The sequence below is a fragment of the Hemitrygon akajei genome, chromosome 15, assembly GCF_048418815.1.
Source record: "Hemitrygon akajei chromosome 15, sHemAka1.3, whole genome shotgun sequence".
In the NCBI taxonomy this organism is placed as follows: Eukaryota; Metazoa; Chordata; class Chondrichthyes; order Myliobatiformes; family Dasyatidae; genus Hemitrygon; species Hemitrygon akajei.
This window is the reverse complement of record NC_133138.1, coordinates 16,692,718-16,717,996: the sequence shown is the minus strand read 5'-3', so window position 1 is coordinate 16,717,996 and position 25,279 is coordinate 16,692,718. Positions and strand designations below refer to the sequence as shown.

Genomic DNA, 25,279 nt, shown 5'->3' with positions numbered 1-25,279 from the left:
CCCATGTATCGCTTCCTGAATCCATTTTAACATTTGTGTAGTTTCAATTGGTGAAATGTTGATGGATATAAATCTTAATAACAGTTCAAAATAGTATTGAAAGGTGTTTCGGGCAGTGGTTGATAGAAACTTTTCAGACCACAAACAATGTAAAGGTCACTAAAAAGATTATCATAAAATAATGCTGTTTGGAATATAGAGAGATTTTTATTTACCTGGGTTAGTAACATTCAAACTTATTCATGAAATGTTCTCAAGCATAGGTCAAGGATTAGTTATAGAGGTAAAATGTTAAGTATCATTAATAAAATGCTTGATGATTAACAATAGAAACAAACCTTTGTAATCAGCTTTGTTAATTTCATTGATATGATAAGATTGAAGTCGAACAGTGTATTTAAATTTTCTCTCCCGTTTTATAACTCTGCAAATGCTTTGTTATTCAATTGAATATACAAGCAGTCATGCAGAAGTTCTTCAATTGTACTTCCTTTAATCAATATAGAAATTGTTTAACTTTCTGTCGAGATCAGTGATTATTGCTTTTACTACAGGCAAGGAGTTTTAGCAGCTGAGAATGTGCTGAGTTACTTTAGATGAAGTGTGCCCAAATTCACCTCTTCAAGATGGTTGCTTGAAGTTTGAGCTGATGTCCTTGCACCTGTCCTTGCAGATTTGGTACTTATTGTTTGATCTGATTGCCATAAGGTACCCAGTGATATTCAGAGTTTTTCCACTGTTGCACAGATTAGAATAAATATTACGATACTAGGAGTCTTGCAGACAATTTCACCTCCTGCCTTTTAAAATTATATAATATGATAGGTGATAGAATGTGCTTGTTTGATGATCTGTTGTGTACATTTAGTTTGAACACTCTATAATGGCAGTCAGTGAAGGGTTTATTATTATATTTGCATGAAAATCTTAATGCATTTTCTGTGGTAAAATGCTGTCTTAAAATGGACATGTATTTATTTAAGATACTATACAACCCTCAATGTTGAAGGGGAAATAGCTGTCTGATTATTAATTTATTAGTTAATTCTATCTTTAAGTTTTAAAATCTACTGAGTAGGGAAACATGGGAGAAGTTATTTAGTACCAAATACTTTCTTCCATAATGAACGCAGAAGCAAGAGAACTATGGCTATCCTCGATGTTATTTTGCTATATCAAACTGGTTTTAGAATAAATTGTCTGGATTAACACCTTTACAGCAAAGGAACAAAGTAACAATTGCTAAGAGACACCAGCCCTAAACCAATTGTATTCATTATTATATTTAGTTCATGCTGCCATTCTGATAATACATCTAAAGAAGTTTGTTATTACATATTTTCCATGCCAATATTATGAATTTGAATGATGAACTGTGAACAGCAACATTAATTCACAAAACAGAGTTCCAGATAAAATACCTGCTTTGCAACTTCCAGCGATAACTGTTTGTAAAACCTGGAAACCATTTAAAGGTTGAAGACAAAAAATACAGATGTTTGCTGTTTCAAAATTATTATCCATTTTTAAATGTAAATCAAAGTCTAATCTTTGATTTGCTAAGTAGAAATGCTTATTTGTAAGTACCTTTCACATGGTACTTTTATTCCAGGAGCTTTCATTTGCTCTATGGCACAGATAGGAATGATCTTTGCAGCCTATCAACAATACCCATTAAACTTAATTTCTTTACTGATTTGGTTGGACATTTTACATTTTAATTTTTATTCATAATATGATTGTTCTGTGATTTGTGAACTCCTTGATTAAATATTGTAGCAATGTTAACTGCCCTGACTTGTTTTGGAGTCTAGTCCCACAGGACACCCCATGTTATAAAGACTGGCAGATTGGATCAGCAGCTTAATGGCTCCAGACTGCTAACATTGTCATGGTTCCTGCCGTGTTCTGGCACTCTTTAATGTCTTGACAAATCCTGGATTCACAGAAGATTATCCACCCAGCACAGCAACATGTTTTCAGGACAAAATATTAATAATAACTTTTTACTTCATCTCTTTGCTTCAATAATATTTGCCTCCTAATATCATTAAAATTTAATTAAAAAAAAGAAATGGTTTGCCTTTGCTGGAAGTGATTTCCCTTTTCTTCATCTTCCCTCTCCTGGTGTTATTAACTGGGTAACATAAAGGCTGCATTGAATTTAAATATTTACAAAAAGTTAGTCACAGTCATACAACACTACAGCGCAGGAAAAATAAGCCATTCAGCCCATTTAGGCGATTGAACTATAGGGAGAAGCACTGTCAACGTTTTGGGCCAAAACGTTGACAGCGCTTCTCCCTATAGATGCTGCCTGGCCTGCTGCATTCCACCAGCATTTTGTGTGTGTTGCTTGAATTTCCAGCATCTGCAGATTTCCTCGTGTAGGCAATTAATCTGCCTAGTCTCATGGACCTGCATCTGCACCATAGCCCTCCATCAATGTACCTATCCAAACTCTGTTCTCAGTTTGTACAATTTTTAAACCCTTTCATCCAGTACTTCACAGGTTTTTGGTGAATTGATCCCACATTCTTTGTTCATAAAACATTGAAGCATATGTATAAGATGTGGGATTTATTACCCTGCTTGAACTAATTATCATTTTTGAACCAACTGCGGTACTCTGCCAGAAACTTAATTGAAGGCATACTAGAATATTTTGACAAGAATGCAGTGCTTCTGAGTGCTGGATCAGTAAGATTTGAAATTCATCAAATTGCATTTTTAGCTGATAATATTACTTCACTTCCTGAGCAATTGAATTGCTGTATCAAATTATTGAGCATTGGAATAGTGTGGTTGTTAAAAGAATGTTGTAAATCTCTGACATTATTTGGGAAAGGTTAATGGCAAAACATAAGAGGAATTTGGTTCAACATAGTTCTTGAGTGGTTTCACCTGTTTTAAAAGAAACAAACCTGTGTGCAAAAGGGGTGCTCCAAAGCTAAAAGAAGGAAGACTTCAGAATCAAGCTTATTACCACTGACATATGTCATGAAATTTATTTTGCAGTAGCAGTGCAGTGCAAGACATAAACATTACTTTTAGTTACAAAATGATTCAAAAGGCTGAAGAACAAGGTAATGTTGATGGGCTATTCGGAAATCTGATGGCAAATGGGGAGAAGCTATTCTTAAAACATTGAGTGCATCTTCAGGCTGCTGTACCTTCTCCCTGATGGTAGTAATGTGAAGGGGGCCAGGTAAATTAGACCTTCATATGATTATTTGTAGTTGTTTGCAGTTTCTTAATCTAACAAGCAATCGTGTTTCTTAATCTAATCTAGAAATATTTCTGCAGGGGTTGGGGGGAAGAGAGAAGAAATTTAATGAACATATTTACAGTTTTGCTAATTTGAACATGAATTCCTCATGTGGAAATTTCAATCAAGTGTTTTGAAGTCATCCCTTATAGAATACTGACTAAAGAGCTGCAGTACATTGGATTTGAATATCTGGAGCTATTTGTCAAAACTCGTTTTCAACCTGACAGAAGGAAATGTTTGCATGAAGTTCTTGAATTCTGAATTGCATGCTATTAAGTCTATTACTTATATTACTTCCATTATTCTGTTGTAGAAATTGCTTTAAAATGTTTTATATTAATAGTTTCTTTTTAAGAAGATTTTGATGGTTTGGGATGTTTACTGCATTGTTTGCAGTAAGTTCCAATTGATGCGTAAATGTTCATAAGTAATTCTTTAAAGAATGGTTGTGAGATAAGACATTGGCCGTAAAATGTTCAATTGCAACTTTGTGTTACAAACTGAGACTTATACCAGGCAAAAGAAAACTGCCAATAGCTGCTCCGTTGATGGGTGGTTGTTGATTCGATGAAATAAACTGTGGCATCAAGTTCACTGAATGCCATTGAGCCGTGTGATGAATTTCATCAACCTGCATTTCAACAGCCTCAAAGTACGTAGAACTTCTAATCAGAATTTGAAAGGAACACAACCTGATACATTTACCAGGTTCATTAGGAAGAACACCAGATTCCTGAAATACTGGGTCAAGGAGCACATGTGTACAGAGAAACAGAATTAGCTTTTCAGACCGATGTTCTTTGCTCAGAACGTTGTTATTGCTGGATGCTTAACATATATTTCTGTATAATTTGATGAACTAAAATGTATCCAAATTGAACATTTCGGTGATGATAGCTTAGAAGTGAATTACTTTATTAAATTGAAAGCACATACACGCAATGGCCACTTCATTAGGTACAAGAGTAGAAGCCGGTGTGTAGTCTACTGCTGTTGTAGCCCGTCCACTTCAAGGTTTGATGAGTTGTGTGTTCAGAGGCGCTTTTCTGCCCACCACTGTTGTAATGCATGTTATTTGAGTTATTGTCGCCTTCCTGTCAACTTGAACTAGTCTGGTCATTCTGCTCTTGACTTCCTGCCAATTAATGAGGCGTTTACAACCACGGAAATGCCAGTCACAGTATGTTTCTTTTTGTTTTTCACAGCATTCTCTGTAAGCTCTACAGACTGTCGTGTGTGAAAATCCCAGGAGTTCGGCGGTTTTTGAGATACACAAACCAGCATTGTTCAAGAAAAGAACCGGGGATAATCTTGGAAATTATAGGCAGGTGAGCCTCACATCAGTGGTAGGGAAGTTACTGGAGAGAATTTTTAGAGATAGGATTTATAAGCATTTGGAAAACAATGGCCTAATGAGGGAGAGCCACCAGGGCTTTGTACGGAGCAAGTCAGGTCTTACTAACAAGGACATTTGACAAGTTCCCTTATGGGATGCTCATTGAGAAGTTTATATGTATTGGATCAATGGTGAATTGGCAATTTGGATTCTGTACTGGCTTGTCTATAGAAAACCGAGGGTGGTGGTTGAAGGGACATCTAGCCGGCCATCTGTGATTAGTAGTGTTCCGCATGGATCTGTACTGGGACCTCTGCTGCTTGTGATGTATATAAATAAAATGGATGAAAACGTAGATGGGTGGGTTAGTAAGTTTGCTGATGATTGATGGTGGTGTGGGTAGTATGGAAGATTGGTAAAGAATATAGTGAGTTACGGAGCAGTTGCAGATATGTGTGTAGAATGGCAGATATAGTTTAACTGGCCTAATGTGAAGTGTTACCTTTGGTACATCAAATGTAAAGAGACAGTACACTTAAGGGCAAGACCCTTGACAGTGTTGATGAGTAAACAGATCTTGGGGTCCAAGTTCATTGCTCCCTGAAAGTGGTTACAAAGGGTGGTTAAGGAGGCATATGGCATTTTTGCTTTTATTAGACAAAGCATTGAGTTCAAAAGTCAGGAAGGTATGTTACAGCTTTATAAAACTCTCTTAGGCTGCATCTGGAATATTGCATATAGTTCTGATCACCCCATTATAGGAAGGATGATGAGGCTTTGGAGAGGGTGTGAAACACATTTCCCAGGATGCTGCCTGGGTTAGAGAGCATGTGCTAGCACAAGAGGTTGGACAAACTTGATTTGTTTTCTCTGGAGCAGCGAAGGCTAAGGGGAGATCTGATTTGGGTTTGGGTACGTCTGGTATGTTCTCAAAGGCACCCATCCATCCAGACAGGTCTTGATGAAATCAGTGACAACTGTGGCATATTCATTTGGCCTCAGAGATGAATTCCTGAATATTGTCCAGTCCACTGACTCAAAACAGTCCTGTGAGTGTTCCTCCACCACCTTTAACCATACCACCTTGATCTTCACCACTGGTGCCGTGGTCTTTAGTCTTTGACTATTTGCTGGCAGTAGAAGTACAGGTAGTTGATCAGACTTTCCAAAGTGAGGATGTGGGGTGGCATAACAGTGGTCAAGTGTGCTGGCTTCTCTAGTTCCAGAGGTAATATGTTGGTGGTAGTTGGTCAGAGGCTTCTTCAAGCTGGCCTGGTTGAAATCTCCTGCAATGACAGGGACAGTATCAGGGTGTGCAGTTTTGTGCCCACCGAGTATGTTGCTCAGCTCCTCCAGAGCCATCCTGACAATGGCCTGAGGTGGAATGTACATTGCTGACAGGACGATGGTGGAAAACTCAACCAGTAGATAAAATGGATGACATTTGGCCACTGGATGTTCCAGGTCAGGTGAGCAGGACTGAGCCAGAATGCCTCACACATTTACAGTGTAACAATGCGTAATGTGTCAGCTGACACAACATCCTACTTGAAGGCATCCGAGTATTGTAACTCAGTACCAGCCTATTGCAGCTGGTTTGAAGTCCACTGGCATTGTTCAAAATTATGACAATTCAGCTTGTGTGTTATGCTGCAAAGTGAAGTCAAGCAGCCTCGCTGACAACAGCACACCGCTTCCTGATGAGCTTAACACCTTCTACGCACGTTTCAAAGGGGTATGTCACCACCTGGCCTAACTGTCTCCAGTGCACCTGAATCTGCAGAAACCATCACTGACCTAAGACCAGCCTTCGGGAGGCTGAATCTGCAGAAAGCAGCTGGCCTGGATGGTGACCCTGGTCACTAGTTATCTAGCCATTGTCAAGGATATTGTAATGTAGTTGCTTAATTTTTGCTACATTTACCACATTACTGAAACTTTGAAAGTGCTTCATTGTCTCTTAATGTACTTTGAACCATGTTGAGAGCTAAGTAAAGGTCTAGACCCTTATTTTGCACTGGAGTAGCTCAGTGCTAGCTATGGTCCTGTGTAAATTCCCAGACTGCTGTGCAAAATCCTGTGAAAGCCTCAGGGTAAGTGTAGTGAATAGTTGCTGCTGTTATTTTTTCTACTGAAAATACAATCAGGCCTATTATTTTAGAGGCCTATTTCTACCAAGTTTTTAAAAACTTTGGCGAGCTTGGAGTAAACTGTCAACAGTAACCATGGTCTGAAAGGTTAATCTGTTGGGAAAAGTAAAAAATTAAGAGGAAAGAAAATGCCTGTATATGTTTTTAAAAAATGGAATGTGTGTGATTTATCAAACGATAAATCTGAATCATGTAGTTTGCTGAAATGTATTTTAAGAACAGGAATGTATCAAATTGCCTATTATTCTTCTAATTGACATACCGTTGAATCTGAAAATAGAGTGTGATTTTGAGCAGTGTCTATGAGGGTTTGCATTTCAAATAGTGGCTGTAACTAAGAAAATGCATACTTTAAATATTCCTTTTCTTATGTCTATTGAACATGTGTGGGAGGATAGCACCAACAAGGTTATATTATCTGAATTTCTAGAGCCTAGTCAAAATTGCTATGAGAGTCTTTATAACTGCTTATTGGTCTGGAAGTGATGTCATTTCCTGAATAGGTCAATGGGTAATATATATTCAGTTGACTGACTGGGCCTTCGGTTAATTGGGGCATTCACTTATTGAGACAGCTCTAAAAGAACAAAAACAAATGAACAGAAGAGCCAGGATTCTCTTTCTTTATGTGGGATGATTAAGTAGGGCAGGATACTGTTGCCGAACATGTTCTAACTAGTGTCAGACATGTGGCTCTTAGGCTGTGGTGAACTAGATATACCTGTCTGACTGCTCCTGTGGCTCCTCCCAAGACCCTGCTGACTACCCCTGTGGCTCCTCCCACAGACCCCTGTATAAAGGCGACTGTGGCCTGCTGCTCTCCCTCATTTTCCCCAGGATGTAGTGTTGTCCTTCAGTCAATAAAAGCCGATATCTCACTTCCTAAGTCTCGGCGTGAGTTATTGATGGTGCATCAATTTTATTGACTGAAAGTTACAACATGGAAACCGCTTTACGCCCAGAACGCCTAGACTTGGACCCCCGAGACCCGGGAGCAGCTCTTGCCTTTGAACACTGGCTGGTGTGCTTCCAATCGTACTTAGAGGAGGTTCGTGCCACCGATTCGGCTGTTCGGCACAAACTTCTCTTCTCGAGGGTCGCCCCAAAAGTTTATTCGTTCATCAGGGACATATCCACCTACGAGGAGGCGCTTGCCGCCCTCCGAAGACAGTACCTGCGGCCAGTAAATCCAGTTTATGCACGGCACCGCTTGGCCACGCGAAAACAGCGGCCTACGGAGTCGACTGCTGAATTCCTCAGCGAGTTACAGATACTCGCGCGGGACTGTGACTGCAAAGCGCTCTCAGCGGAACAGCATAAGGAACTCTTGGTCCGAGACGCTTTTGTGACTGGGGTTTGGTCAGTGTGTATCCGCCAGCGGCTGCTGGAAAAAGCTGATCTTACCTTACGCTCTGCGATAGAGACGGCCAGTTCGATAGAGGCTGCGCAACTGTACGCCGAAGAAGTCCAACCGAGCCATTCCCCGGTTCCGAGCGAATTCGCCAACGCCGCAGCCAGTCGCGGTATCTCAAACCCCACGAATTCGCCAGGTATGAGACTCTGTTACTTTTGTGGGCTTCGGAAACATGCCCGGGAACTCTGTCCGGCGCGCGAAGCGACTTGTTCCAGCTGCGGGAAGAAGGGCCATTTCGCCAAGGTCTGTAAATCTAAACCGCGCCCGGGGTCGAGCAGCGCCGCGTCTGAGACCTGGGGGCCGCCATTTTGCATGACCGGATGTGGACAACCATCTTTGCCGGCGTCACCAGGCCCCGCCCCCGCCTCGCCATCTTGCATGCCCGGATGTGAGCGGCCATCTTTGCCGGCGTCACCAGGCCCCGCCCTCGACACGCCCAGTTCAACGCTGGCTTCCGTGACCCTCGATCAAAGCGCTCCGCACCAGCTCGCAAGGTCAATGATGGACATCCTGGTGGAGGGGCACAGGACTAGCTGCCTGTTTGACACGGGCAGCACTGAGAGTTTTATTGACCCGGCCACAGTGAAACGCTGCGGACTCGTGACACGGCCGGTCCGTCGGAAGATCACCTTGGCTTCTGGGTTGCATTCCACAGACATCCGGGTGGGTTGTGTAGCGACATTGGTGGTGCAGGGCACAGAATATCGGAACTTTGCGTTCCTGGTCATGCCTCGACTGTGCGCACCTGTGCTATTGGGGCTGGACTTCCAGAGCCACCTCGAAAGTGTGACTATGGCATATGACGGGCCCCTCCCACCACTCACTGTCAGGAATCCTCAGTTTGGTGGGACTTCGCCATATACTCCGTTACCACACGCACATACACCCCGAACCCCACATCCCGCCCAGCACCATGCCGATAGCTGTGCTGCTGACACTATTTGCAACCTCTCCACCCTCAAGATCCCTCCCCCATCGCTGTTCACCAACCTGACCCCCGACTGTAAACCTGTGGCAACTAAAAGTAGGAGGTACAGTGCGGGGGACAGGGCCTTTATTCATTCAGAGGTGCAGCGGCTGCTCAGGGAGGGGATCATTGAGCCAAGCACAAGCCCATGGCGGTCCCAGGTGGTCGTTGTTCGGACTGGGCAGAAAAATAGGATGGTTGTGGACTACAGCCAGACCATCAATAGATTCACGCAGCTTGACGCGTACCCCCTACCCCGCATCGCGGATATGGTCAACCAGATAGCTCAGTACAAGGTGTACTCGACGATTGATCTGAAATCCGCTTATCACCAGCTCCCCATCCGCCCAGAGGACCGCCCCTACACCGCCTTCGAGGCGGGTGGCAGGCTCTATCACTTTCTGCGCGTCCCATTTGGTGTCACAAATGGGGTCTCAGTCTTCCAGAGGGAGATGGACCGGATGGTGGACCAGTACAAACTGACGGCCACATTTCCCTATCTAGATAACATCACCATCTGTGGTCGCGACTGGTCGGACCATGACGCCAACCTCCAACGTTTTTTCCAGGTGGCCGATGCTTTGAACCTCACTTATAACAAGGACAAGTGTGTGTTCAGAACCACACGGCTCGCTATCCTTGGGTATGTCGTGGAGAACGGGGTCATTGGCCCTGACCCCGACCGTATGCGCCCCCTGTTAGAACTCCCTCTTCCCACTACTCTCAAGGCCCTCCGGCGGTGCCTGGGTTTTTTTTTCCTATTACGCCCAATGGGTTCCCCATTACGCAGACAAGGCCCGCCCCCTGGTCAAGTCTACCACCTTTCCCCTCTCTGCCGAGGCCCGAGCGGCCTTCAGCTGCATTAAAGGGGACATTGCCAAAGCAACGATGCATGCGGTGGACGAGACCATTCCCTTCCAAGTAGAGAGTGACGCCTCTGACGTCGCGCTGGCTGCTACCCTCAATCAAGAAGGCAGGCCAGTGGCGTTTTTTTCTCGTACCCTTCAAGGCTCTGAACTTCGGCACTCCACGGTGGAGAAAGAAGCCCAAGCCATAGTGGAAGCTATTCGGCACTGGAGGCACTATCTCGCCGGCAGAAGGTTCACCTTGCTGACCGACCAGCGCTCGGTTGCGTTCATGTTCAGCAGCCAACAGCGGGGCAAAATCAAAAATGATAAAATTTTGCGATGGAGAATAGAACTCTCCACCTATACTTACGATATCCTGTACCGGCCTGGAAGGCTCAATGAACCGTCTGATGCCCTATCCTGGGGACCGTGTGCTAGTGCCCAGCTCGACCAGCTGTATGCCCTTCATGCCCAACTTTGCCACCCGGGGGTCACCCGGTTTTATCACTTCATTAAAGCCCGGAACCTGCCGTACTCCCTGGAGGACATCAGGACGATGACCAGGGACTGCCAGATCTGCGCTGAGTGCAAACCGCACTTCTACCGTCCTGACACTGCGCAGCTTGTCAAGGCCACCCGCCCTTTTGAGCGACTGAGTATTGACTTTAAGGGCCCCCTTCCCTCCACCGACCGCAATGTCTACTTTCTCAGTATTATTGACGAGTACTCGCGATTCCCCTTTGCCGTTCCCTGCCCCGACACTACTACCACGTCGGTCATCAAAGTCCTGCGCCAGCTCTTCACACTGTTCGGATATCCCTGCTATGTCCACAGTGATAGAGGGTCCTCCTTTATGAGTGACGAGTTGCGCCGGTTCCTGCTTGCTAGGGGCATAGCTACTAGTCGCACCACGAGTTATAATCCCCGGGGGAATGGCCAGGTGGAGAGGGAGAATGCCACAGTGTGGAAGGCCATACTTTTAGCCCTTAAGTCACAAGGGTTGCCGGTCTCCCGATGGCAGGAGGTCCTCCCTGAGGCACTCCACTCTATCCGCTCCCTGTTGTGTACGTCCACTAATGCCACCCCTCACGAACGCTTATTCTCTTTTCCCAGGAAGTCTGTCACTGGGACCACCCTGCCAATTTGGCTGACGTCCCCGGGGCCAGTGCTGCTGCGTAAACATGCGAGGAGTAATAAGTACTCACCACTGGTCGAGAAGGTTCACCTCCTGCATGCTAATCCCCAGTATGCCTACGTGGTCTTGCCTGATGGGCGGGAGGACACGGTCTCTGTCCGCGACCTGGCGCCCGCCGGAGCAGCAGACCACTACCCCGAGCACTCCACGGTAACTATGCACCCGGTACCCGAGGTGACTCCGCACGCACCGTGCCCCACACAGACTCCGTATGCGTCTGTTCCAGGGCCCTCGCTCACACGCGAGGGGTCCCTGACACCTCCTGTTGGGACAGAATTAACCCACTCTCCGCCTTCGGAGCACACACCACCTCCGGCACCTGTGCCGTCATCACCTCCGGCTCCTGTGCAATTGCAGCCGGAGCTACGTAGATCGCAGCGAACGATTCGACCACCTGATCGACTTAACCTGTAAATATGCTTGGGAATTTTTTTTAAACAAAGGGGGGGTGAATGTGGTGAACTAGATATACCTGTCTGACTGCTCCTGTGGCTCCTCCCAAGACCCTGCTGACTACCCCTGTGGCTCCTCCCACAGACCCCTGTATAAAGGCGACTGTGGCCTGCTGCTCTCCCTCATTTTCCCCAGGATGTAGTGTTGTCCTTCAGTCAATAAAAGCCGATATCTCACTTCCTAAGTCTCGGCGTGAGTTATTGATGGTGCATCATAGGCATACACTGTGCTCGTAGTGAACAGTTTCTAAATAGCATCAATTGTGTGTGTTCGTGATCAAAATCAGTTAGTTGCCAAGAACAAAGCAGTAAGACAATTCAGAGGCAACACTGGCCTGCTGAGTTCTGCCAGCATTTTGTGTTTTTAAGACAATTCAGAACTGTTTTACCTAATGCTGCTTCAAGCATTTAGTCTTGGAAGTTCCCAAAAGAGCTGGAAGTGAAAATGCTCCCTGAAGTGGCCTCCTCTACATTGCTGAGACCCAGTGTAAATTGGGGGACCATTTTGTCGAGCACCTCTGCTCCATCTGCCAACCATTTTAATTCCTCTCCCTTTTCCGGTTCTGACATGTCGGTTCATGTCTACCTCGTTTCCCATGATGAGGCACTCTCAAGGTTAAAGAGCAGCACATCATATTCCGTCTAGGGACTCTCTGACCTGATGACGTGCACATTGATTTCTCCTTCCAGTAATTTTTTCCCTCACCCTTCCCTCTTCTATTTCCCACTTTGTCCTCTTACCTCTTCTCTTCATCTGCCTTCTTCCCCTCTTTCCCTTCTTCCCTTCCCCCATAGCCCACTCCTCTCCAATCAGATTCCTTCTCCTGCAGCCCTTCACCTTTCTCACTCACCTGGCTTCACCTATCACTTTCTAGCTAACCTTTTATTCTGGCATTTTCTCCCTACTTCTCCAGTCCTGAGAAGGGTCCTGGTGCAAAATACTGAATTTTTATTTGTTTCCAGAGATGTTGCCTGACATGTTGAGTTCCTCCAGTATTTTGTATGTGCTGCCCTAGATTGCCAGCATCTATAACCATATAACAATTACAGCACGGAAACAGGCCATCTCGGCCCTTCTAGTCTGTGCCGAACGCTTACTCTCACCTAGTCCCACCTACCTGCACTCAGCCCATAACCCTCCATTCCTTTCCTGTCCATATACCTATCCAATTTTCACTGAATTTCCAAATGGTGGTGTTCCCCGGTATCTGCTATTCTCATCCCTAGTGGTCGTGGGTCTGGAAGATGCTGCATTAGGAACTTTGGTGTGTTGTTGCAGTGCATCTTGTAGATAGTACACACTGTCTCAACTGTTTGTCGATGGTGGAGGGATTGGATGCTTGTGGAAGGGGTACCAATCGAGTGGGTTGCCTTGTAGTGGATGGTGTCAAGCTTCTTGAGTGTTGACGGAGCTGCACTCATCCAGGCGAATGGCGAGAATTCCATTACACTCCTTACCTGAGCTGGGCCTTGTAGATGGGTGATGGGCTTTGGGGAGTCAGGAGGTGAGTTACATGCCACAGGATTCCTAGCCTTTGACCTGCTCAGGTAGCCACTGTGTTTATATGGCAAGACCAGTTCTGTTTCCTATCAATGGTAACCCGCAAGATGTTGATATTAGGGGATCAGTGATGATGATGCCACTGAATGACAATGGTTAGAACCTCTCTTGTTGGAGATGGTCATTGCCTGGCACTTGCATGGCTCGAATGTTACTTGCCACTTGTCAGCCCAAGCTTGGATATTGTCCAGGTCCTGCTGCTTTTGGGCATGAACTGCTTCATTTTCTGAGGAGTCTTGAATGGTGCAGAATATTGTGCAGTCCCCTGTGAACATTCCCACTTCTGACCTTATGATGGAAGGTAGGTCATCACTGAGGCAACTGAAGATGGTTGGTCCAAGGATACTTCCCTGAGGAACTCCTGCAGTGATGTCCTAAGGATGAGATGATTGACCTCCAACCACTACAGCCATCTTCCACTGTGTCAGATATGATTCCAACCAGTGGAGGGTTTTCCCCCAATACTTATTGACTCCATTTTAGTTAGGGCACCTTAATGCCATACTTGGACAAATGCTGCTTTGATATTGAGGGCTATTACTCTCACCTGACCACTGGTATTTAGCTCTTTGGTCCACGTTTGGAGCAAGCAGGTGATGAGGTCAGGAACTGAGACGCCTTGACAGAATGCAAACTGAGTAGATGCTACATGATAGCACTGTTGATGACCCCTTCCATTTCTGTGCTGATGATTGAGAGTTGGCTGATAGGGTGGTAACTGGCTGGGTTGGACTTGTCCTGTTTCTTGTATTCAGGACATACCTGGGCAATTTTCCACATTCACAGGTAGATGTCGGTGTTTGGGAAGCATAAATATGCAAGTGGAGTCACAGTAAGACATCTTTACTCTTGTATTCAAATAGTAAATGTAGTCTGCTTGCATTAGAAGTAGTTTTCCTGTCTGTTTGTTGTAAGCTGCATTTGTCTGGTGTGTAAGTACTTCCAAATCCCTTTGTACATCAACAAATTTCTAGAGACATACAGAATAGAAAATAAGCCCTTCAGCCCACCAAGTCAGTGCCGATCATCAACCATCCGTTTGATGCTGATATTATTTTATTCACCCCACATTCCCATCAAATGCCCACCAGATTCAACCATTCTCACACTCACGAGGCAATTTCCAGGTAACCAACCATCCTGCATGTTTTTCAGATGTGGAAGGAAACTGGACCACATGGAGTGGGGGTGGGGTTGTGGGGAAACTATTTTTGTTTATTCAGTGAGGACATACAAACTCCACACAGACAGCTGCCGAGGTCAGGATTGAAACTGGAGTTCTGCTGCCATGAGGCTGCAACTCTACCCACTGTGCCACTCGGCAGCTGAAAAAGATTACCTTTGAATCAGAATTGAACCAGTGACCTAAAGGTTATCGGCGCTGAATTAAATCTCTCACACATATTAAAAATACATGGGCCTTCCATATTCATTACCAAAGTGGATGGCATCAAATGTTTCCATTCTGATTTCAGTTGATAATAGACAATAGGTGCAGAAGTAGACCATTCGGCCCTTCGAGCCTGCACCACCATTCTGAGATCATGGCTGATCATCTACTATCAATACCCAGTTCCTGCCTTGTCCCCATATCCCTTGATTCCCCTAGCCATAAGATACCTATCTAGCTCCTTCTTGAAAGCATCCAGAGAATTGGCCTCCACTGCCTTCCGAGGCAGTGCATTCCAGACCCCCACAACTCTCTGGGAGAAGAAGTTTTTCATTAACTCTGTCCTAAATGACCTACCCCTTATTCTCAAACCATGCCCTCTGGTACTGGACTCTCCCAGCATCTGGAACATATTTCCTGCCTCTATCTTGTCCAATCACTTAATAATCTTATAGGTTGCAATCAGATCCCCTCTCAATCTCCTTAATTCCAGCGTGTACAAGCCCAGTCTCTGTAACCTCTCTGCGTAAGACAGTCCGGACATCCCAGGAATTAACCTTGTGAATCTACGCTGCACTTCCTCTACAGCAAGGATGTCCTTCCTTAACACTGGAGACCAAAACTGTACACAATACTCCAGGTGTGGTCTCACCAGGGCCCTGTACAAATGCAAAAGGATTTCCTTGCTCTTGTACTCATTCCCTTTGTAATAAAGGCCAAGATTCCATTAGCCTTCTTCACTTGCTCATTCACCTTCAGTGACTGATGAACAAGGACTCCTAGATCTCTTTGTATTTCTCCCTTACCTAACTCTACACCGTTCAAATAATAATCTGCCTTCCTGTTCTTACTCCCAAAGTGGATAACCTCACACTTATTCACATTAAACGTCATCTGCCAAGTATCTACCCACTCACTCAGCCTAGCCAAGTCACCCTGAATTCTCCTAACATCCTCATCACATGTCACACTGCCACCCAGCTTAGTATCATCAGCAAACTTGCGGATGTTATTCTCAATGCCTTCATCTAAATCGTTGATGTAACTTGTAAACAGCTGTGGTCCCAATACCGAGCCCTGTGGCACCCCACTAGTCACCACCTGCCATTCCGAGAAACACCTATTCACCGTTACCCTTTGCTTTCTATCTGCCAGCCAGTTTTCTATCCATGTCAATATCCTCCCCCCAATGCCATGAGCTCTGATTTTACCCACCAATCTCCTATGTAGGACCTTATCAAATGCCTTCTGAAAATCGAGGTACACTATATCCACTGGATCTCCCTTGTCTAACTTCCTGGTTACATCCTCGAAAAACTCCAATAGATTATTCAAGCATGATTTGTCCTTGGTAAATCCATGCTGGCTCGGCCCAATCCTATCACTGCTATCTAGATATGCCACTATTTCATCTTTAATAATGGACTCTAGCATCTTCCCCACTACTGATGTTAGGCTGACAGGATGATAGTTGTCTGTTTTCTCCCTCCCTCCTTTCTTAAAAAGTGGGATAACATTAGCCATTCTCCAATCCTCACGAACTGATCCTGAATCTAAGAAACATTGGAAAATGATTACCAATGCATCCGCAATTTCCAGAGCCACCTCCTTTAGTACCCTAGGATGTAGACCATCTGGACCTGGGGATTTGTCAGCCTTCAGTCCTATCAATGATGTTCCCTCATCCATCCCCTTCTGTTCCCTGATACGTCTGTGCTCTCCTTGGAGCTCACTCTGCCTTGTGGCTGTGTAACTGTAGCAAATGTGACTATTACAGTATATACTACAATTGGTCACTTCATCCAAATCAATAATATAGATTGTGAAAACTGAGGCCGGAGCACTATCCCTGCAGCACTCCATTAATCTCCCAATATAATAAGACAAGTTTATTCCTACTCTGTTTTTTCTCTGCTAACCAGTCCTCTAATTCTGGCAATGTGTTTTTCCACCCCCATGTGCTCAAATTGTTTGCTCCTTCTTATCAGTTACGTTGAAAACTTAGAAAACCTACAGCACAATACAGGCCCTTTGGCCCACAAAATTGTGCTGAACATGTCCCTACCTTAGAAATTACTAGCCTTACCCATAGCCCTCTATTTTTCTAAGCTCCATGTACCTATCCGAAAGTCTTTTAAAGGTCCCTATCGGGACCTTTTCAGAATGGCAGGCAGTGACTAGTGGGGTACCGCAAGGCTTAGTGCTGGGACCCCAGTTGTTTACAATATATATTAATGATTTAGACGAGGGAATTAAATGCAGCATCTCCAAGTTTGTGGATGACACGAAGCTGGGCGACTGTTAGCTGTGAGGAGGATGCAGGGTGACTTGGATAGGTTAGGTGAGTGGGCAAATTCATGGCAGATGCAATTTAATGTGGATAAATGTGAGGTTATCCACTTTGGTTGCAAGAACAGGAAAACAGATTATTATCTGAACGGTGGCCGATTAGGAAAAGGGGAGATGCAACGAGACCTGGGTGTCATTGTACACCAGTCATTGAAGGTGGGCATGCAGGTACAGCAGGCGGTGATAAAGGCAAATGGTATGTTGGCATTCATAGCAAAAGGATTTGAGTACAGGAGCAGGGAGGTTCTACTGCAGTTGTACAAGGCCTTGGTGAGACCGCACCAAGAATATTGTGTGCAGTTTTGGTACCCTAATCTGAGGAAAGACACTCTTGCCATAGAGGGAGTACAGAGAAGGTTCAAGAAAGGGAGTAGAGATAGCCCAGGGAATTACAGACCAGTGAGTCTTACTCAGTGGTTGGTATATTGATGGAAAAGATCTTAGGAAGCAGGATTTATGAACATTTGGAGATACATAATATGATTAGGAATAGTCAGCATGGCTTTGTCAAAGGCAGGTCATGTCTTATGAGCCTGAATGAATTTTTTGAGGATGTGACTAAACATATTGATGAAGGTAGAGCAGTGGATGTAGTGTATATGGATTTCAGCAAGGCATTTGATAAGGTACCCCATGCAAGACTTATTGATAAAGTAAGGAGGCATGGGATCCAAGGGGACCTTGCGTTATAGATCCAGAATTGACTTGCCCACAGAAGGAAAAGTTTGGTTGTAGACGGGTCATATTCTGCATGGAGGTCGGTGACCAGTGGTGTGCCTCAGGGATCTGTTCTGGGACTCCTTCTCTTCGTGATTTTTATAGACGACCTGGATGAGGAAGTGGATGAATAGGTTAGTAAATTTGCTGATGACACAAAGGTTGTGGGTGTTGTGGATAGTGTGGAGGGCTGTTATATGTTATAGTGGGACATCGATAGAATGCAAAACTGTGCTGAGAAGTGGCAGATGGAGTTCAACCCAGATAAATGTGAGGTGGTTCATTTTGGTAGGTCAAATATGGTGGCAGAATATAGTATTAATGGTAAGACTCTTGGCAGCGTGGAGGATCAGAGGGATCTTGGGGTCCGAGTCCATAGGACACTCAAAGCTGTTGCGCAGGCTGATTCTGGTGCATTGGCCTTCAGCAACCATGGGATTGAGTTTAAGAGTCAAGAGATAATGTTACAGCTATATAGGACCCCGTTCAGACCCCACTTGTAGTGCTGTGCTCAGTTCTGGTCACTTCACTACAGGAAATATGTGGAAATATAGAAAGGGTGCAGAGGAGATTTACAAGGATGCTGCCTGGACTGGGGAGCATGCTTTATAAGAACAGGTTGAGTGAACTCGGCCGTTTCTCCTTGGAGCGAAGGAGGATGAGAGGTGACCTGATAGAAGTGTATAAAATGATGAGAGGCATTGATTGTGTGGATAGTCAGAGGCTTTTTCCCAGGGCTGAAATGGCTAACATGAGAGGGCATAGTTTTAATATGCTTGGAAGTAGGTACTTGGAGCTTTGAAAAATAGAGGGCTATGGGTAACCCTAGGTAAATTCCAAGGTAAGTACATGTTTGGCACAGCTTTGTGGGCCGAAGAGCCTGTATTGTGTTGTAGGTTTTCTATGTTTCTATGATTCTAAACTGATCAAGGTAGAGTAGGAGAAGCAATTATTATGTACAGAATGGATTTTGAATGAATATGCTTTTCTTAATTCTGGGTTATTAAGATGTTTCCTGCATGACAAAACCTTTCTAAATGATTTTCATGCCACAATACACATTCTCAGTCCCCTTCATCAATGTCACCTTTTGTGTAGCAGTAATTTTTGTCTTCACAATACTATTCTCCAGCTCCATGCTGTTTTCCAGATGTATACTGAGAGAAAATGATAGAACTGAGCCTCTGATAATGAATTCAGGGTCCTTAAAGGTCAAAGACTATCATGTTGTGGTTTTAACTCATTGACATTCTACTTTTTTTCTATGAAAAAGATAGAACTGAAATCATAGATTCCTATCACAGATTGCTGTACGGTCAATGCTACTCCTGGAGGCAAAATAATAATGAGGAACCTTCATTAAGGCATTGACAGAAAGATTGAGCAGGCAATGCCCAAGCCACCAATGCACCAGGATGTGTTTGATTATTTTTGTAGCGTACTTATTAAAAGCAATGTAAATGCAATTAAATTATATGGTATATGCAATTTATCTGCTACTCTGTGACATTTTCCATTTCTCTACTTTTCAAAGAAGGTAACTCATTCATCACAACTGTAGTTAACAGAATGAAACTGTTCAATAACACAAACTGAAAGGAACATAAAAATATGTGCGCAGTGTGAAAACGCTGTGTGAATTTAAATGTTTTTGTTCTGTAATAAATTATTTTATTGTCAAGATGAATATTTAGAGTGCGGTGCATTTAGAATTTTGCAACTACATGTGAAATTCTTTGGCTCCTTGGCTTAGATTGAAATATTCCTGTTGGATACTTACAAACTTAATATCTTTGTTTCTCTCCCAAGACAGAGAATAGGACAGTAATTGTTTTGTTATTCCTCTTGTCCCTCTTGGAAGGCAGATGATAGGAAGACTGTAGAAATATCTTTGAAGTCGAGTGTGTGAAGTATCGGCGAGATTGTATCTAGCCCACTGTTAGATACCCTAACTCAAGTTCTCCCTGTAACATGAAAATTGACATCTGTAACTTAATGCTGTGTTGACATAATAAATATTGAAAGCAATGATTTGCTAGTTACAATGAACGATGAGAAATAACTGAACTATATTGCAAATTTGTAAGATGTATATTTATGGCAAAATTAGAAAGTGGCTGTGCAAAATTATATAGGCATCAGCATGTCTTAATTCTACTGAATACCTTATCTTTGTTTGGTTTGCTGATATTAAGCAACATTCATTTATCCAGGGAAATGACTAATTCTGCCAGATGCAGTCTTGTAGAAAATGGCATGCTGTGAGGTAGCAAATACCATTAAATACTGAACTAATTAACCTTTTACAATTAAGCATTTGCTTTGTGCTCTATGTCAACTATTAAGTGACATTATGCATTCAAGGTCATTAATTTCTACCTGCGCTATTAAGTAATGTCCTGATATTGTTTACAATGAATATAAATGGAATTGCAGCTTAACCATGGCAAACAATTTTACAATTGCAGAGAATAAGGTTAAATTAAGTTGTCTCTGGGCACTTACAGGAGGCTACAATCCACTCACTAGAAGTAACTATTTACATGAAAGGTTCAAAGGTTCATTTTATTGTTAAAGAATGCATGTATAATACAACTCTGGTATTTGTCTTTTCCAGATAGCCATGAAATACAGAAATACAATGGAGTTGTCAAAAGAAAAGACATCAATTCCCCCCACACAAAAAAGAAACAAAGCTCACAAACCCCAAAATCCTCCCACACAAAAAACAGCAACAATAACAATAAATCCCCAACCCCCTCACTCACACAAAAGAAGAACAACAGTAGCATCAAAACCCACCCCTCAGCCCCACTCTCTCACACAAAAAACTAATCGATCACCCACCCGCCAATGAGCCACAAGAAAGAAAGCACTGAAAAACCAAAGGAGACCAATAAAGTCAAATGAATTTCAGAACATTGAACAGTCCTTCTGTGACTTAGAAGTCACACTTGGACCGAACGTTGCTGACCTGGCTGCTGACTGTCGTCACCCCAGTGGCCTCCGACGGGAGCATTCACTGACCCCGTCCACATCGGCACAGTGGCCTGCGTTGGGAGTAATCGCTGACCAGGTCTGAACACTGCCAACCTTTGCTACCTTTGCAATGTTTGCATTGAATTAAACATTGCATCAAAGTACATCACACTCAATGTTCACTTGCTAAACGTTTAAAGAAATGTTGATACATCACAAAACTTTTATTAAAAGTTTTGTTAATGTTGTGCTTTGAAATGCCCATTCAAGACTTCATTATCAATGATTAACACTTGTGCCAATGGGATATCTCAGGGGCAGCACCTGAATCAAAATCAGGTTTATTATCACCTGTATATATTGTGAAATTTGATAACTTAGCAGCAGCAGTATAATGTAATACATCTAATACAGAAAAAATGTAAGTAAATCAATTCCAGTAAGTGCATATATTTATATTAAATATTTAAATTAAAAATAGGGCAGAAACAGAAATAATAAAAGTGAGGTAGTGTTTATGGGTTCAATGTCCATTTAGGAATCAGATGGCAGAACGGAAGAAGTTGTTCCTGAATCACTGAGTGTGTACATTCAGACTCCTGTATCTCCTTAGAGGGCATGTCCTTGGTGATGGGGTCCTTAATCATGGATGCCACTTTTCTGTCTTGGATACTATGGAGGCTAGTTCCTAAGATCGAGCTGACTAATTTTATAACACTCTGCAGCTTCCTTTGATCCTGTGCAGAAGCGCCCAACACTCTCCCCCCACCACCAATACCAGACAGTGATGCAGCCTGTAAGAATGCTCTCTGCGGTGCATCTGTAGAATTTTTCAAGTGCTTTAGGTGACAAGCCCAATCTCCTCAAACTCCCAATGAAATATAGCCGCTGTGTTGCTGCCTTTATAGCTGCAGCAACATGTTTGTACCAGGCTAGATCCTGAGAGATCTTGGCACCTAGGAACTTGAAATTGCTCACTCTCTCCACTTCAGATCCATCTGAGGGTTGGTTCGTGCCCTTGTCTTACTCTTACTCATATTATTACTGAGTTAAGTATTGTATGTAATGAGTTTTTGCTACAACAAGTGTATGGGACATTGGAAAAAATGTTGAATTTCCCCATGGGGATGAATAAAGTATCTATCTATCTATCTATCTATCTATCTATAATTAGCTCTTTGGTCTTACTGGCATTGAGTGCTAGGTAGTTGCTGCTAGACCACTCGACCAGTTGTGTTTGATTATTCTGGGTGGCATGGTAGCACAGTGGTTGGCGTAATGCTGTTACAGTGCCAGTGACTTGTGTTCCATTCTCTAAGTTCTGTCTTTGACTATGTTGGTTTCCCCTCATGCCCCAAACACACATGGGTTAGAGGGTTAATTGGTGACGTGGGTGTAATTGAGCAGTGTGGGCTCGTGAGCTAGCTGTGCTTGTTACTGTGCAGTATCTCCAGATAAAAAATAAATAAAATTTAATATCCCACAATGCTTTTATTTTGGTCTCCATGGGGAAAGAGGAGAAAACTTGAGGCCAGACCAAGGCACGGAAAAGCTTTTGTGTAACTGCTCTAAAATGTAGAGCAATCAATTGCTTGTTGTATGACCACACCCAACAACTTGGGTTTTGTTATGTTTTGTAATACTGAAACACAAAATTAATCAAAAGAAAAACACAGAGCTGCAAATAACATGTCTGCTTTTAGTTCATTTTTACTTTTAGTAAGGGATACGAGGAAAAGGCAGGAGAATGGGGATGAGAGAAAAATTCGATCAGCCATGATGAAATGGTGGAGCAGACTTAATGGGCCAAAAGGCCTAATTCTGCTTCTATATCTTATGTTGGTATAATGCACATGTATGTATGACATACATAATGGCGTATGTCATACATGTCCTTTCACCTATAATCTGTAATGAGTTATGTAAACAAAGCATACTTAAACAATATATTTACAATATTACTCAAATAGTACATGAAATATTAAATATGGAACACTTCTCCCTGCTTCCTCTGTAGGAGTTGAATCTGGGACTGGAGGAAGTTGTTCTGACAGCTCTGGACAACTTTCTTCTTTCTTATCCAAGATACTCTTGGCATCTTCTGGTGAGCTGCTTAATCTGCTGATATATCCCTGGCCACCAGACAAAGTGTTGAGTCAACGCTTTCATTTCGACCACACCTAGATGACTGGCAATTAGCTCCTCTAACACTTTAGCTCTCAGCTTGGAGGGTACAACAACTCTCAATCCTCACATAAGGCAACCCCCATCAAGGGCAAATTCATCTCAGTGCCAGTAGAATGAGGGATCTGGAATTCCTACTGTGCATTCCTGCCATTTGTCTGAAGGGTTTAATGGTGTCAATTTGACTTCACCTGATTTTCTGCATCAGATTACTTAAGTTTCTTAGTTTCATCACAATCAATTGTGTAGATGTAGATCATCTATTTCAAAACTGTCTTTGAAAAATGTATACACTGTTTTTGCGAAAAATAAGTGTGTTAGGTGGAATTCCTGCAGCCAAATGCCACTCTGGCATACTGCAAAATTCTGTTTCTTTAAAATAAACTTCTCTCTAATTCTTGATACTTTGATTTGTCTTCAAGATTTTGTTTAGCATTTCTTCCTCGCTGTCAGCCTGTTGCAAACAAGGCGTGACTTTTGCAATATGTGAAACATAATTATCTTGCAAACTTGAGGCTAAGGTTTAATAGCTATCCATTGTCATTTCTGCTAGTACATCAAGCAGCACAAAGATTTTGGAATGGTGACTTTCACAGATGTAGGACTGACAAATTAATGACAGGAATTTTATTATAATTACGAACAACAATAAGCAAGTATTTCCCAGAAAAGATGTATATTAAATCCATTTAGCAACTTTGATATTGATATCAGTTAGTATAGATTTGACATTGGATATTTTGACATATGATATTTTATCTTCAGCCAAGCAATCCATTTGTGGCATAATACCTTCTCTCTTACAATTTTGAAAGCTCTTTGATGATATTGTTAGCAAATACATGATGACCATATAATTATCTCAAAGTTCCGGATCCAAAATAGGTGCAGTCAGAAGTTTATTGTGAATTCCATGCATATTTTGCAGGACATGTGCAGTATTTTGAAAGGAATAATTTTCTTCAATCTGTTTCCATTTATGTGATCATATTGCTGTGTAACAGAGGGAGGGAACTACATCTGGCTTTATCTCAGCTTTGATTTTATCTAGTGTCATTACTCTACCTATCTCTGTCATACAAGCATAACTGATGCTATTCTGTGATGTTTACCAGACTGATGGGGTTGGAACTGCTAATGTGATCTCTACAATAAAAAAGCCCTGATTCTCTGTGGGAACACAAGCATCCAGGGTAGCTATCTTATTTGTAATACTTCTTTAAATGTTATTTGTAATAAAATAATGTTCCCCAAACCATCACAGGCACATTGCTATTGTTAAGTATATAATAAGAAAATACAGTATCAGAAATAGATGGAATAAAGGGGACGTCACGTGATGACGTAGGATCGAGATGTGGAAATCCAGCTCTTCCGTAAAAAAACAGTAAAATAATGTTTAAGTGAAGAAAAGTTAGTAAATACTTTTTTGAAAATTACTTATAAACTACTCAGGATTCTCTTAAGATAAGTCTCCTAAACAGAAGCAGAAGAAAACTACTACTTTGAAGACAACACAAGTTGGAAAAGAATCAAGGCCGGCAGCCATGAAAGAGCCTCGGGCTCAAGTGCATTTTACCTCCGGCGATACAGAACAGGAAACTGCGGCAACATCAACCATTTCCAAAAGAAAAGAGCAACAGGAATTGCGCATGCGTGAAGGAAAGGGCATACGCAAACACGAGCAACCCAAACTACAAATCCCAGCTATGATCGGAACTGAAAGTGAAAGTGAATATGAGGTGGAATCAGATTCTCTGGATAAATCAGATGAAGATGAAGAGACAAACAAAGAAGAGCAACAGGAAGAGGTTGGAGGTGATATTGGAGACTTAAAAAAATCTTTGGTGCAAATAATGCATGAATTAAAAGCATTAAAAGTAATAAAAAAGATATTAAAAATATGAAGATTATGTTTGATAAAATGATGAAAAGACAGGACAAAATGGACAAGAAAATTAAAAACTTGGAAGAAATAATGGGAGACACCATTGATAGAGTGAATAAAATGGAAGATAATATTTCTGCCTGGACATCAGAAAGAAAACGGTTGTTGGAAAAAGTGGATGTACTTGAAAATTTTAACAGACGAAATAATATTAAGATTGTTGGACTTAAAGAAGGTATAGAGGGAGAAGATCCAATAAAATTTTTTCAAAAATGGATTCCGGAAATTTTGGAAATGGAAGAAGGAACCCAGTTAATTGAAATTGAAAGGGCTCACAGAGCCTTAAGATCAAGACCTCAAGTTGATCAAAACCCATGATCAATCTTGATAAAATGCTTAAGATATCAAGATAAAGAAAAGATTCTGAAGGCGACTGCCCAACATGCCAGAAAGAGAAACAGGCCATTGATGATAGAAGGGAAAACAGTTCTTTTCTTTCCTGATATAAGTTATGATCTTTTGAAGAGAAAGAAGGAATTTAACCCAGCGAAAAAAGTTTTATGGGAAAAGGGTTATAA

At 42.7% G+C, this 25,279-nt stretch overlaps 1 protein-coding gene across 1 annotated transcript in view; it reads left to right on the top strand.

The window, feature by feature from the left end:
* Positions 1–25,279, top strand: part of LOC140739190 (phospholipid-transporting ATPase VB-like) — a 293,630-nt gene that overhangs the window by 89,423 nt on the left and 178,928 nt on the right. The window contains exon 2 of the mRNA XM_073067239.1: positions 4,477–4,599. The gene's annotated coding sequence lies outside the window, so the exon portion shown is untranslated. The remainder of the gene's footprint in view (positions 1–4,476; positions 4,600–25,279) is intronic.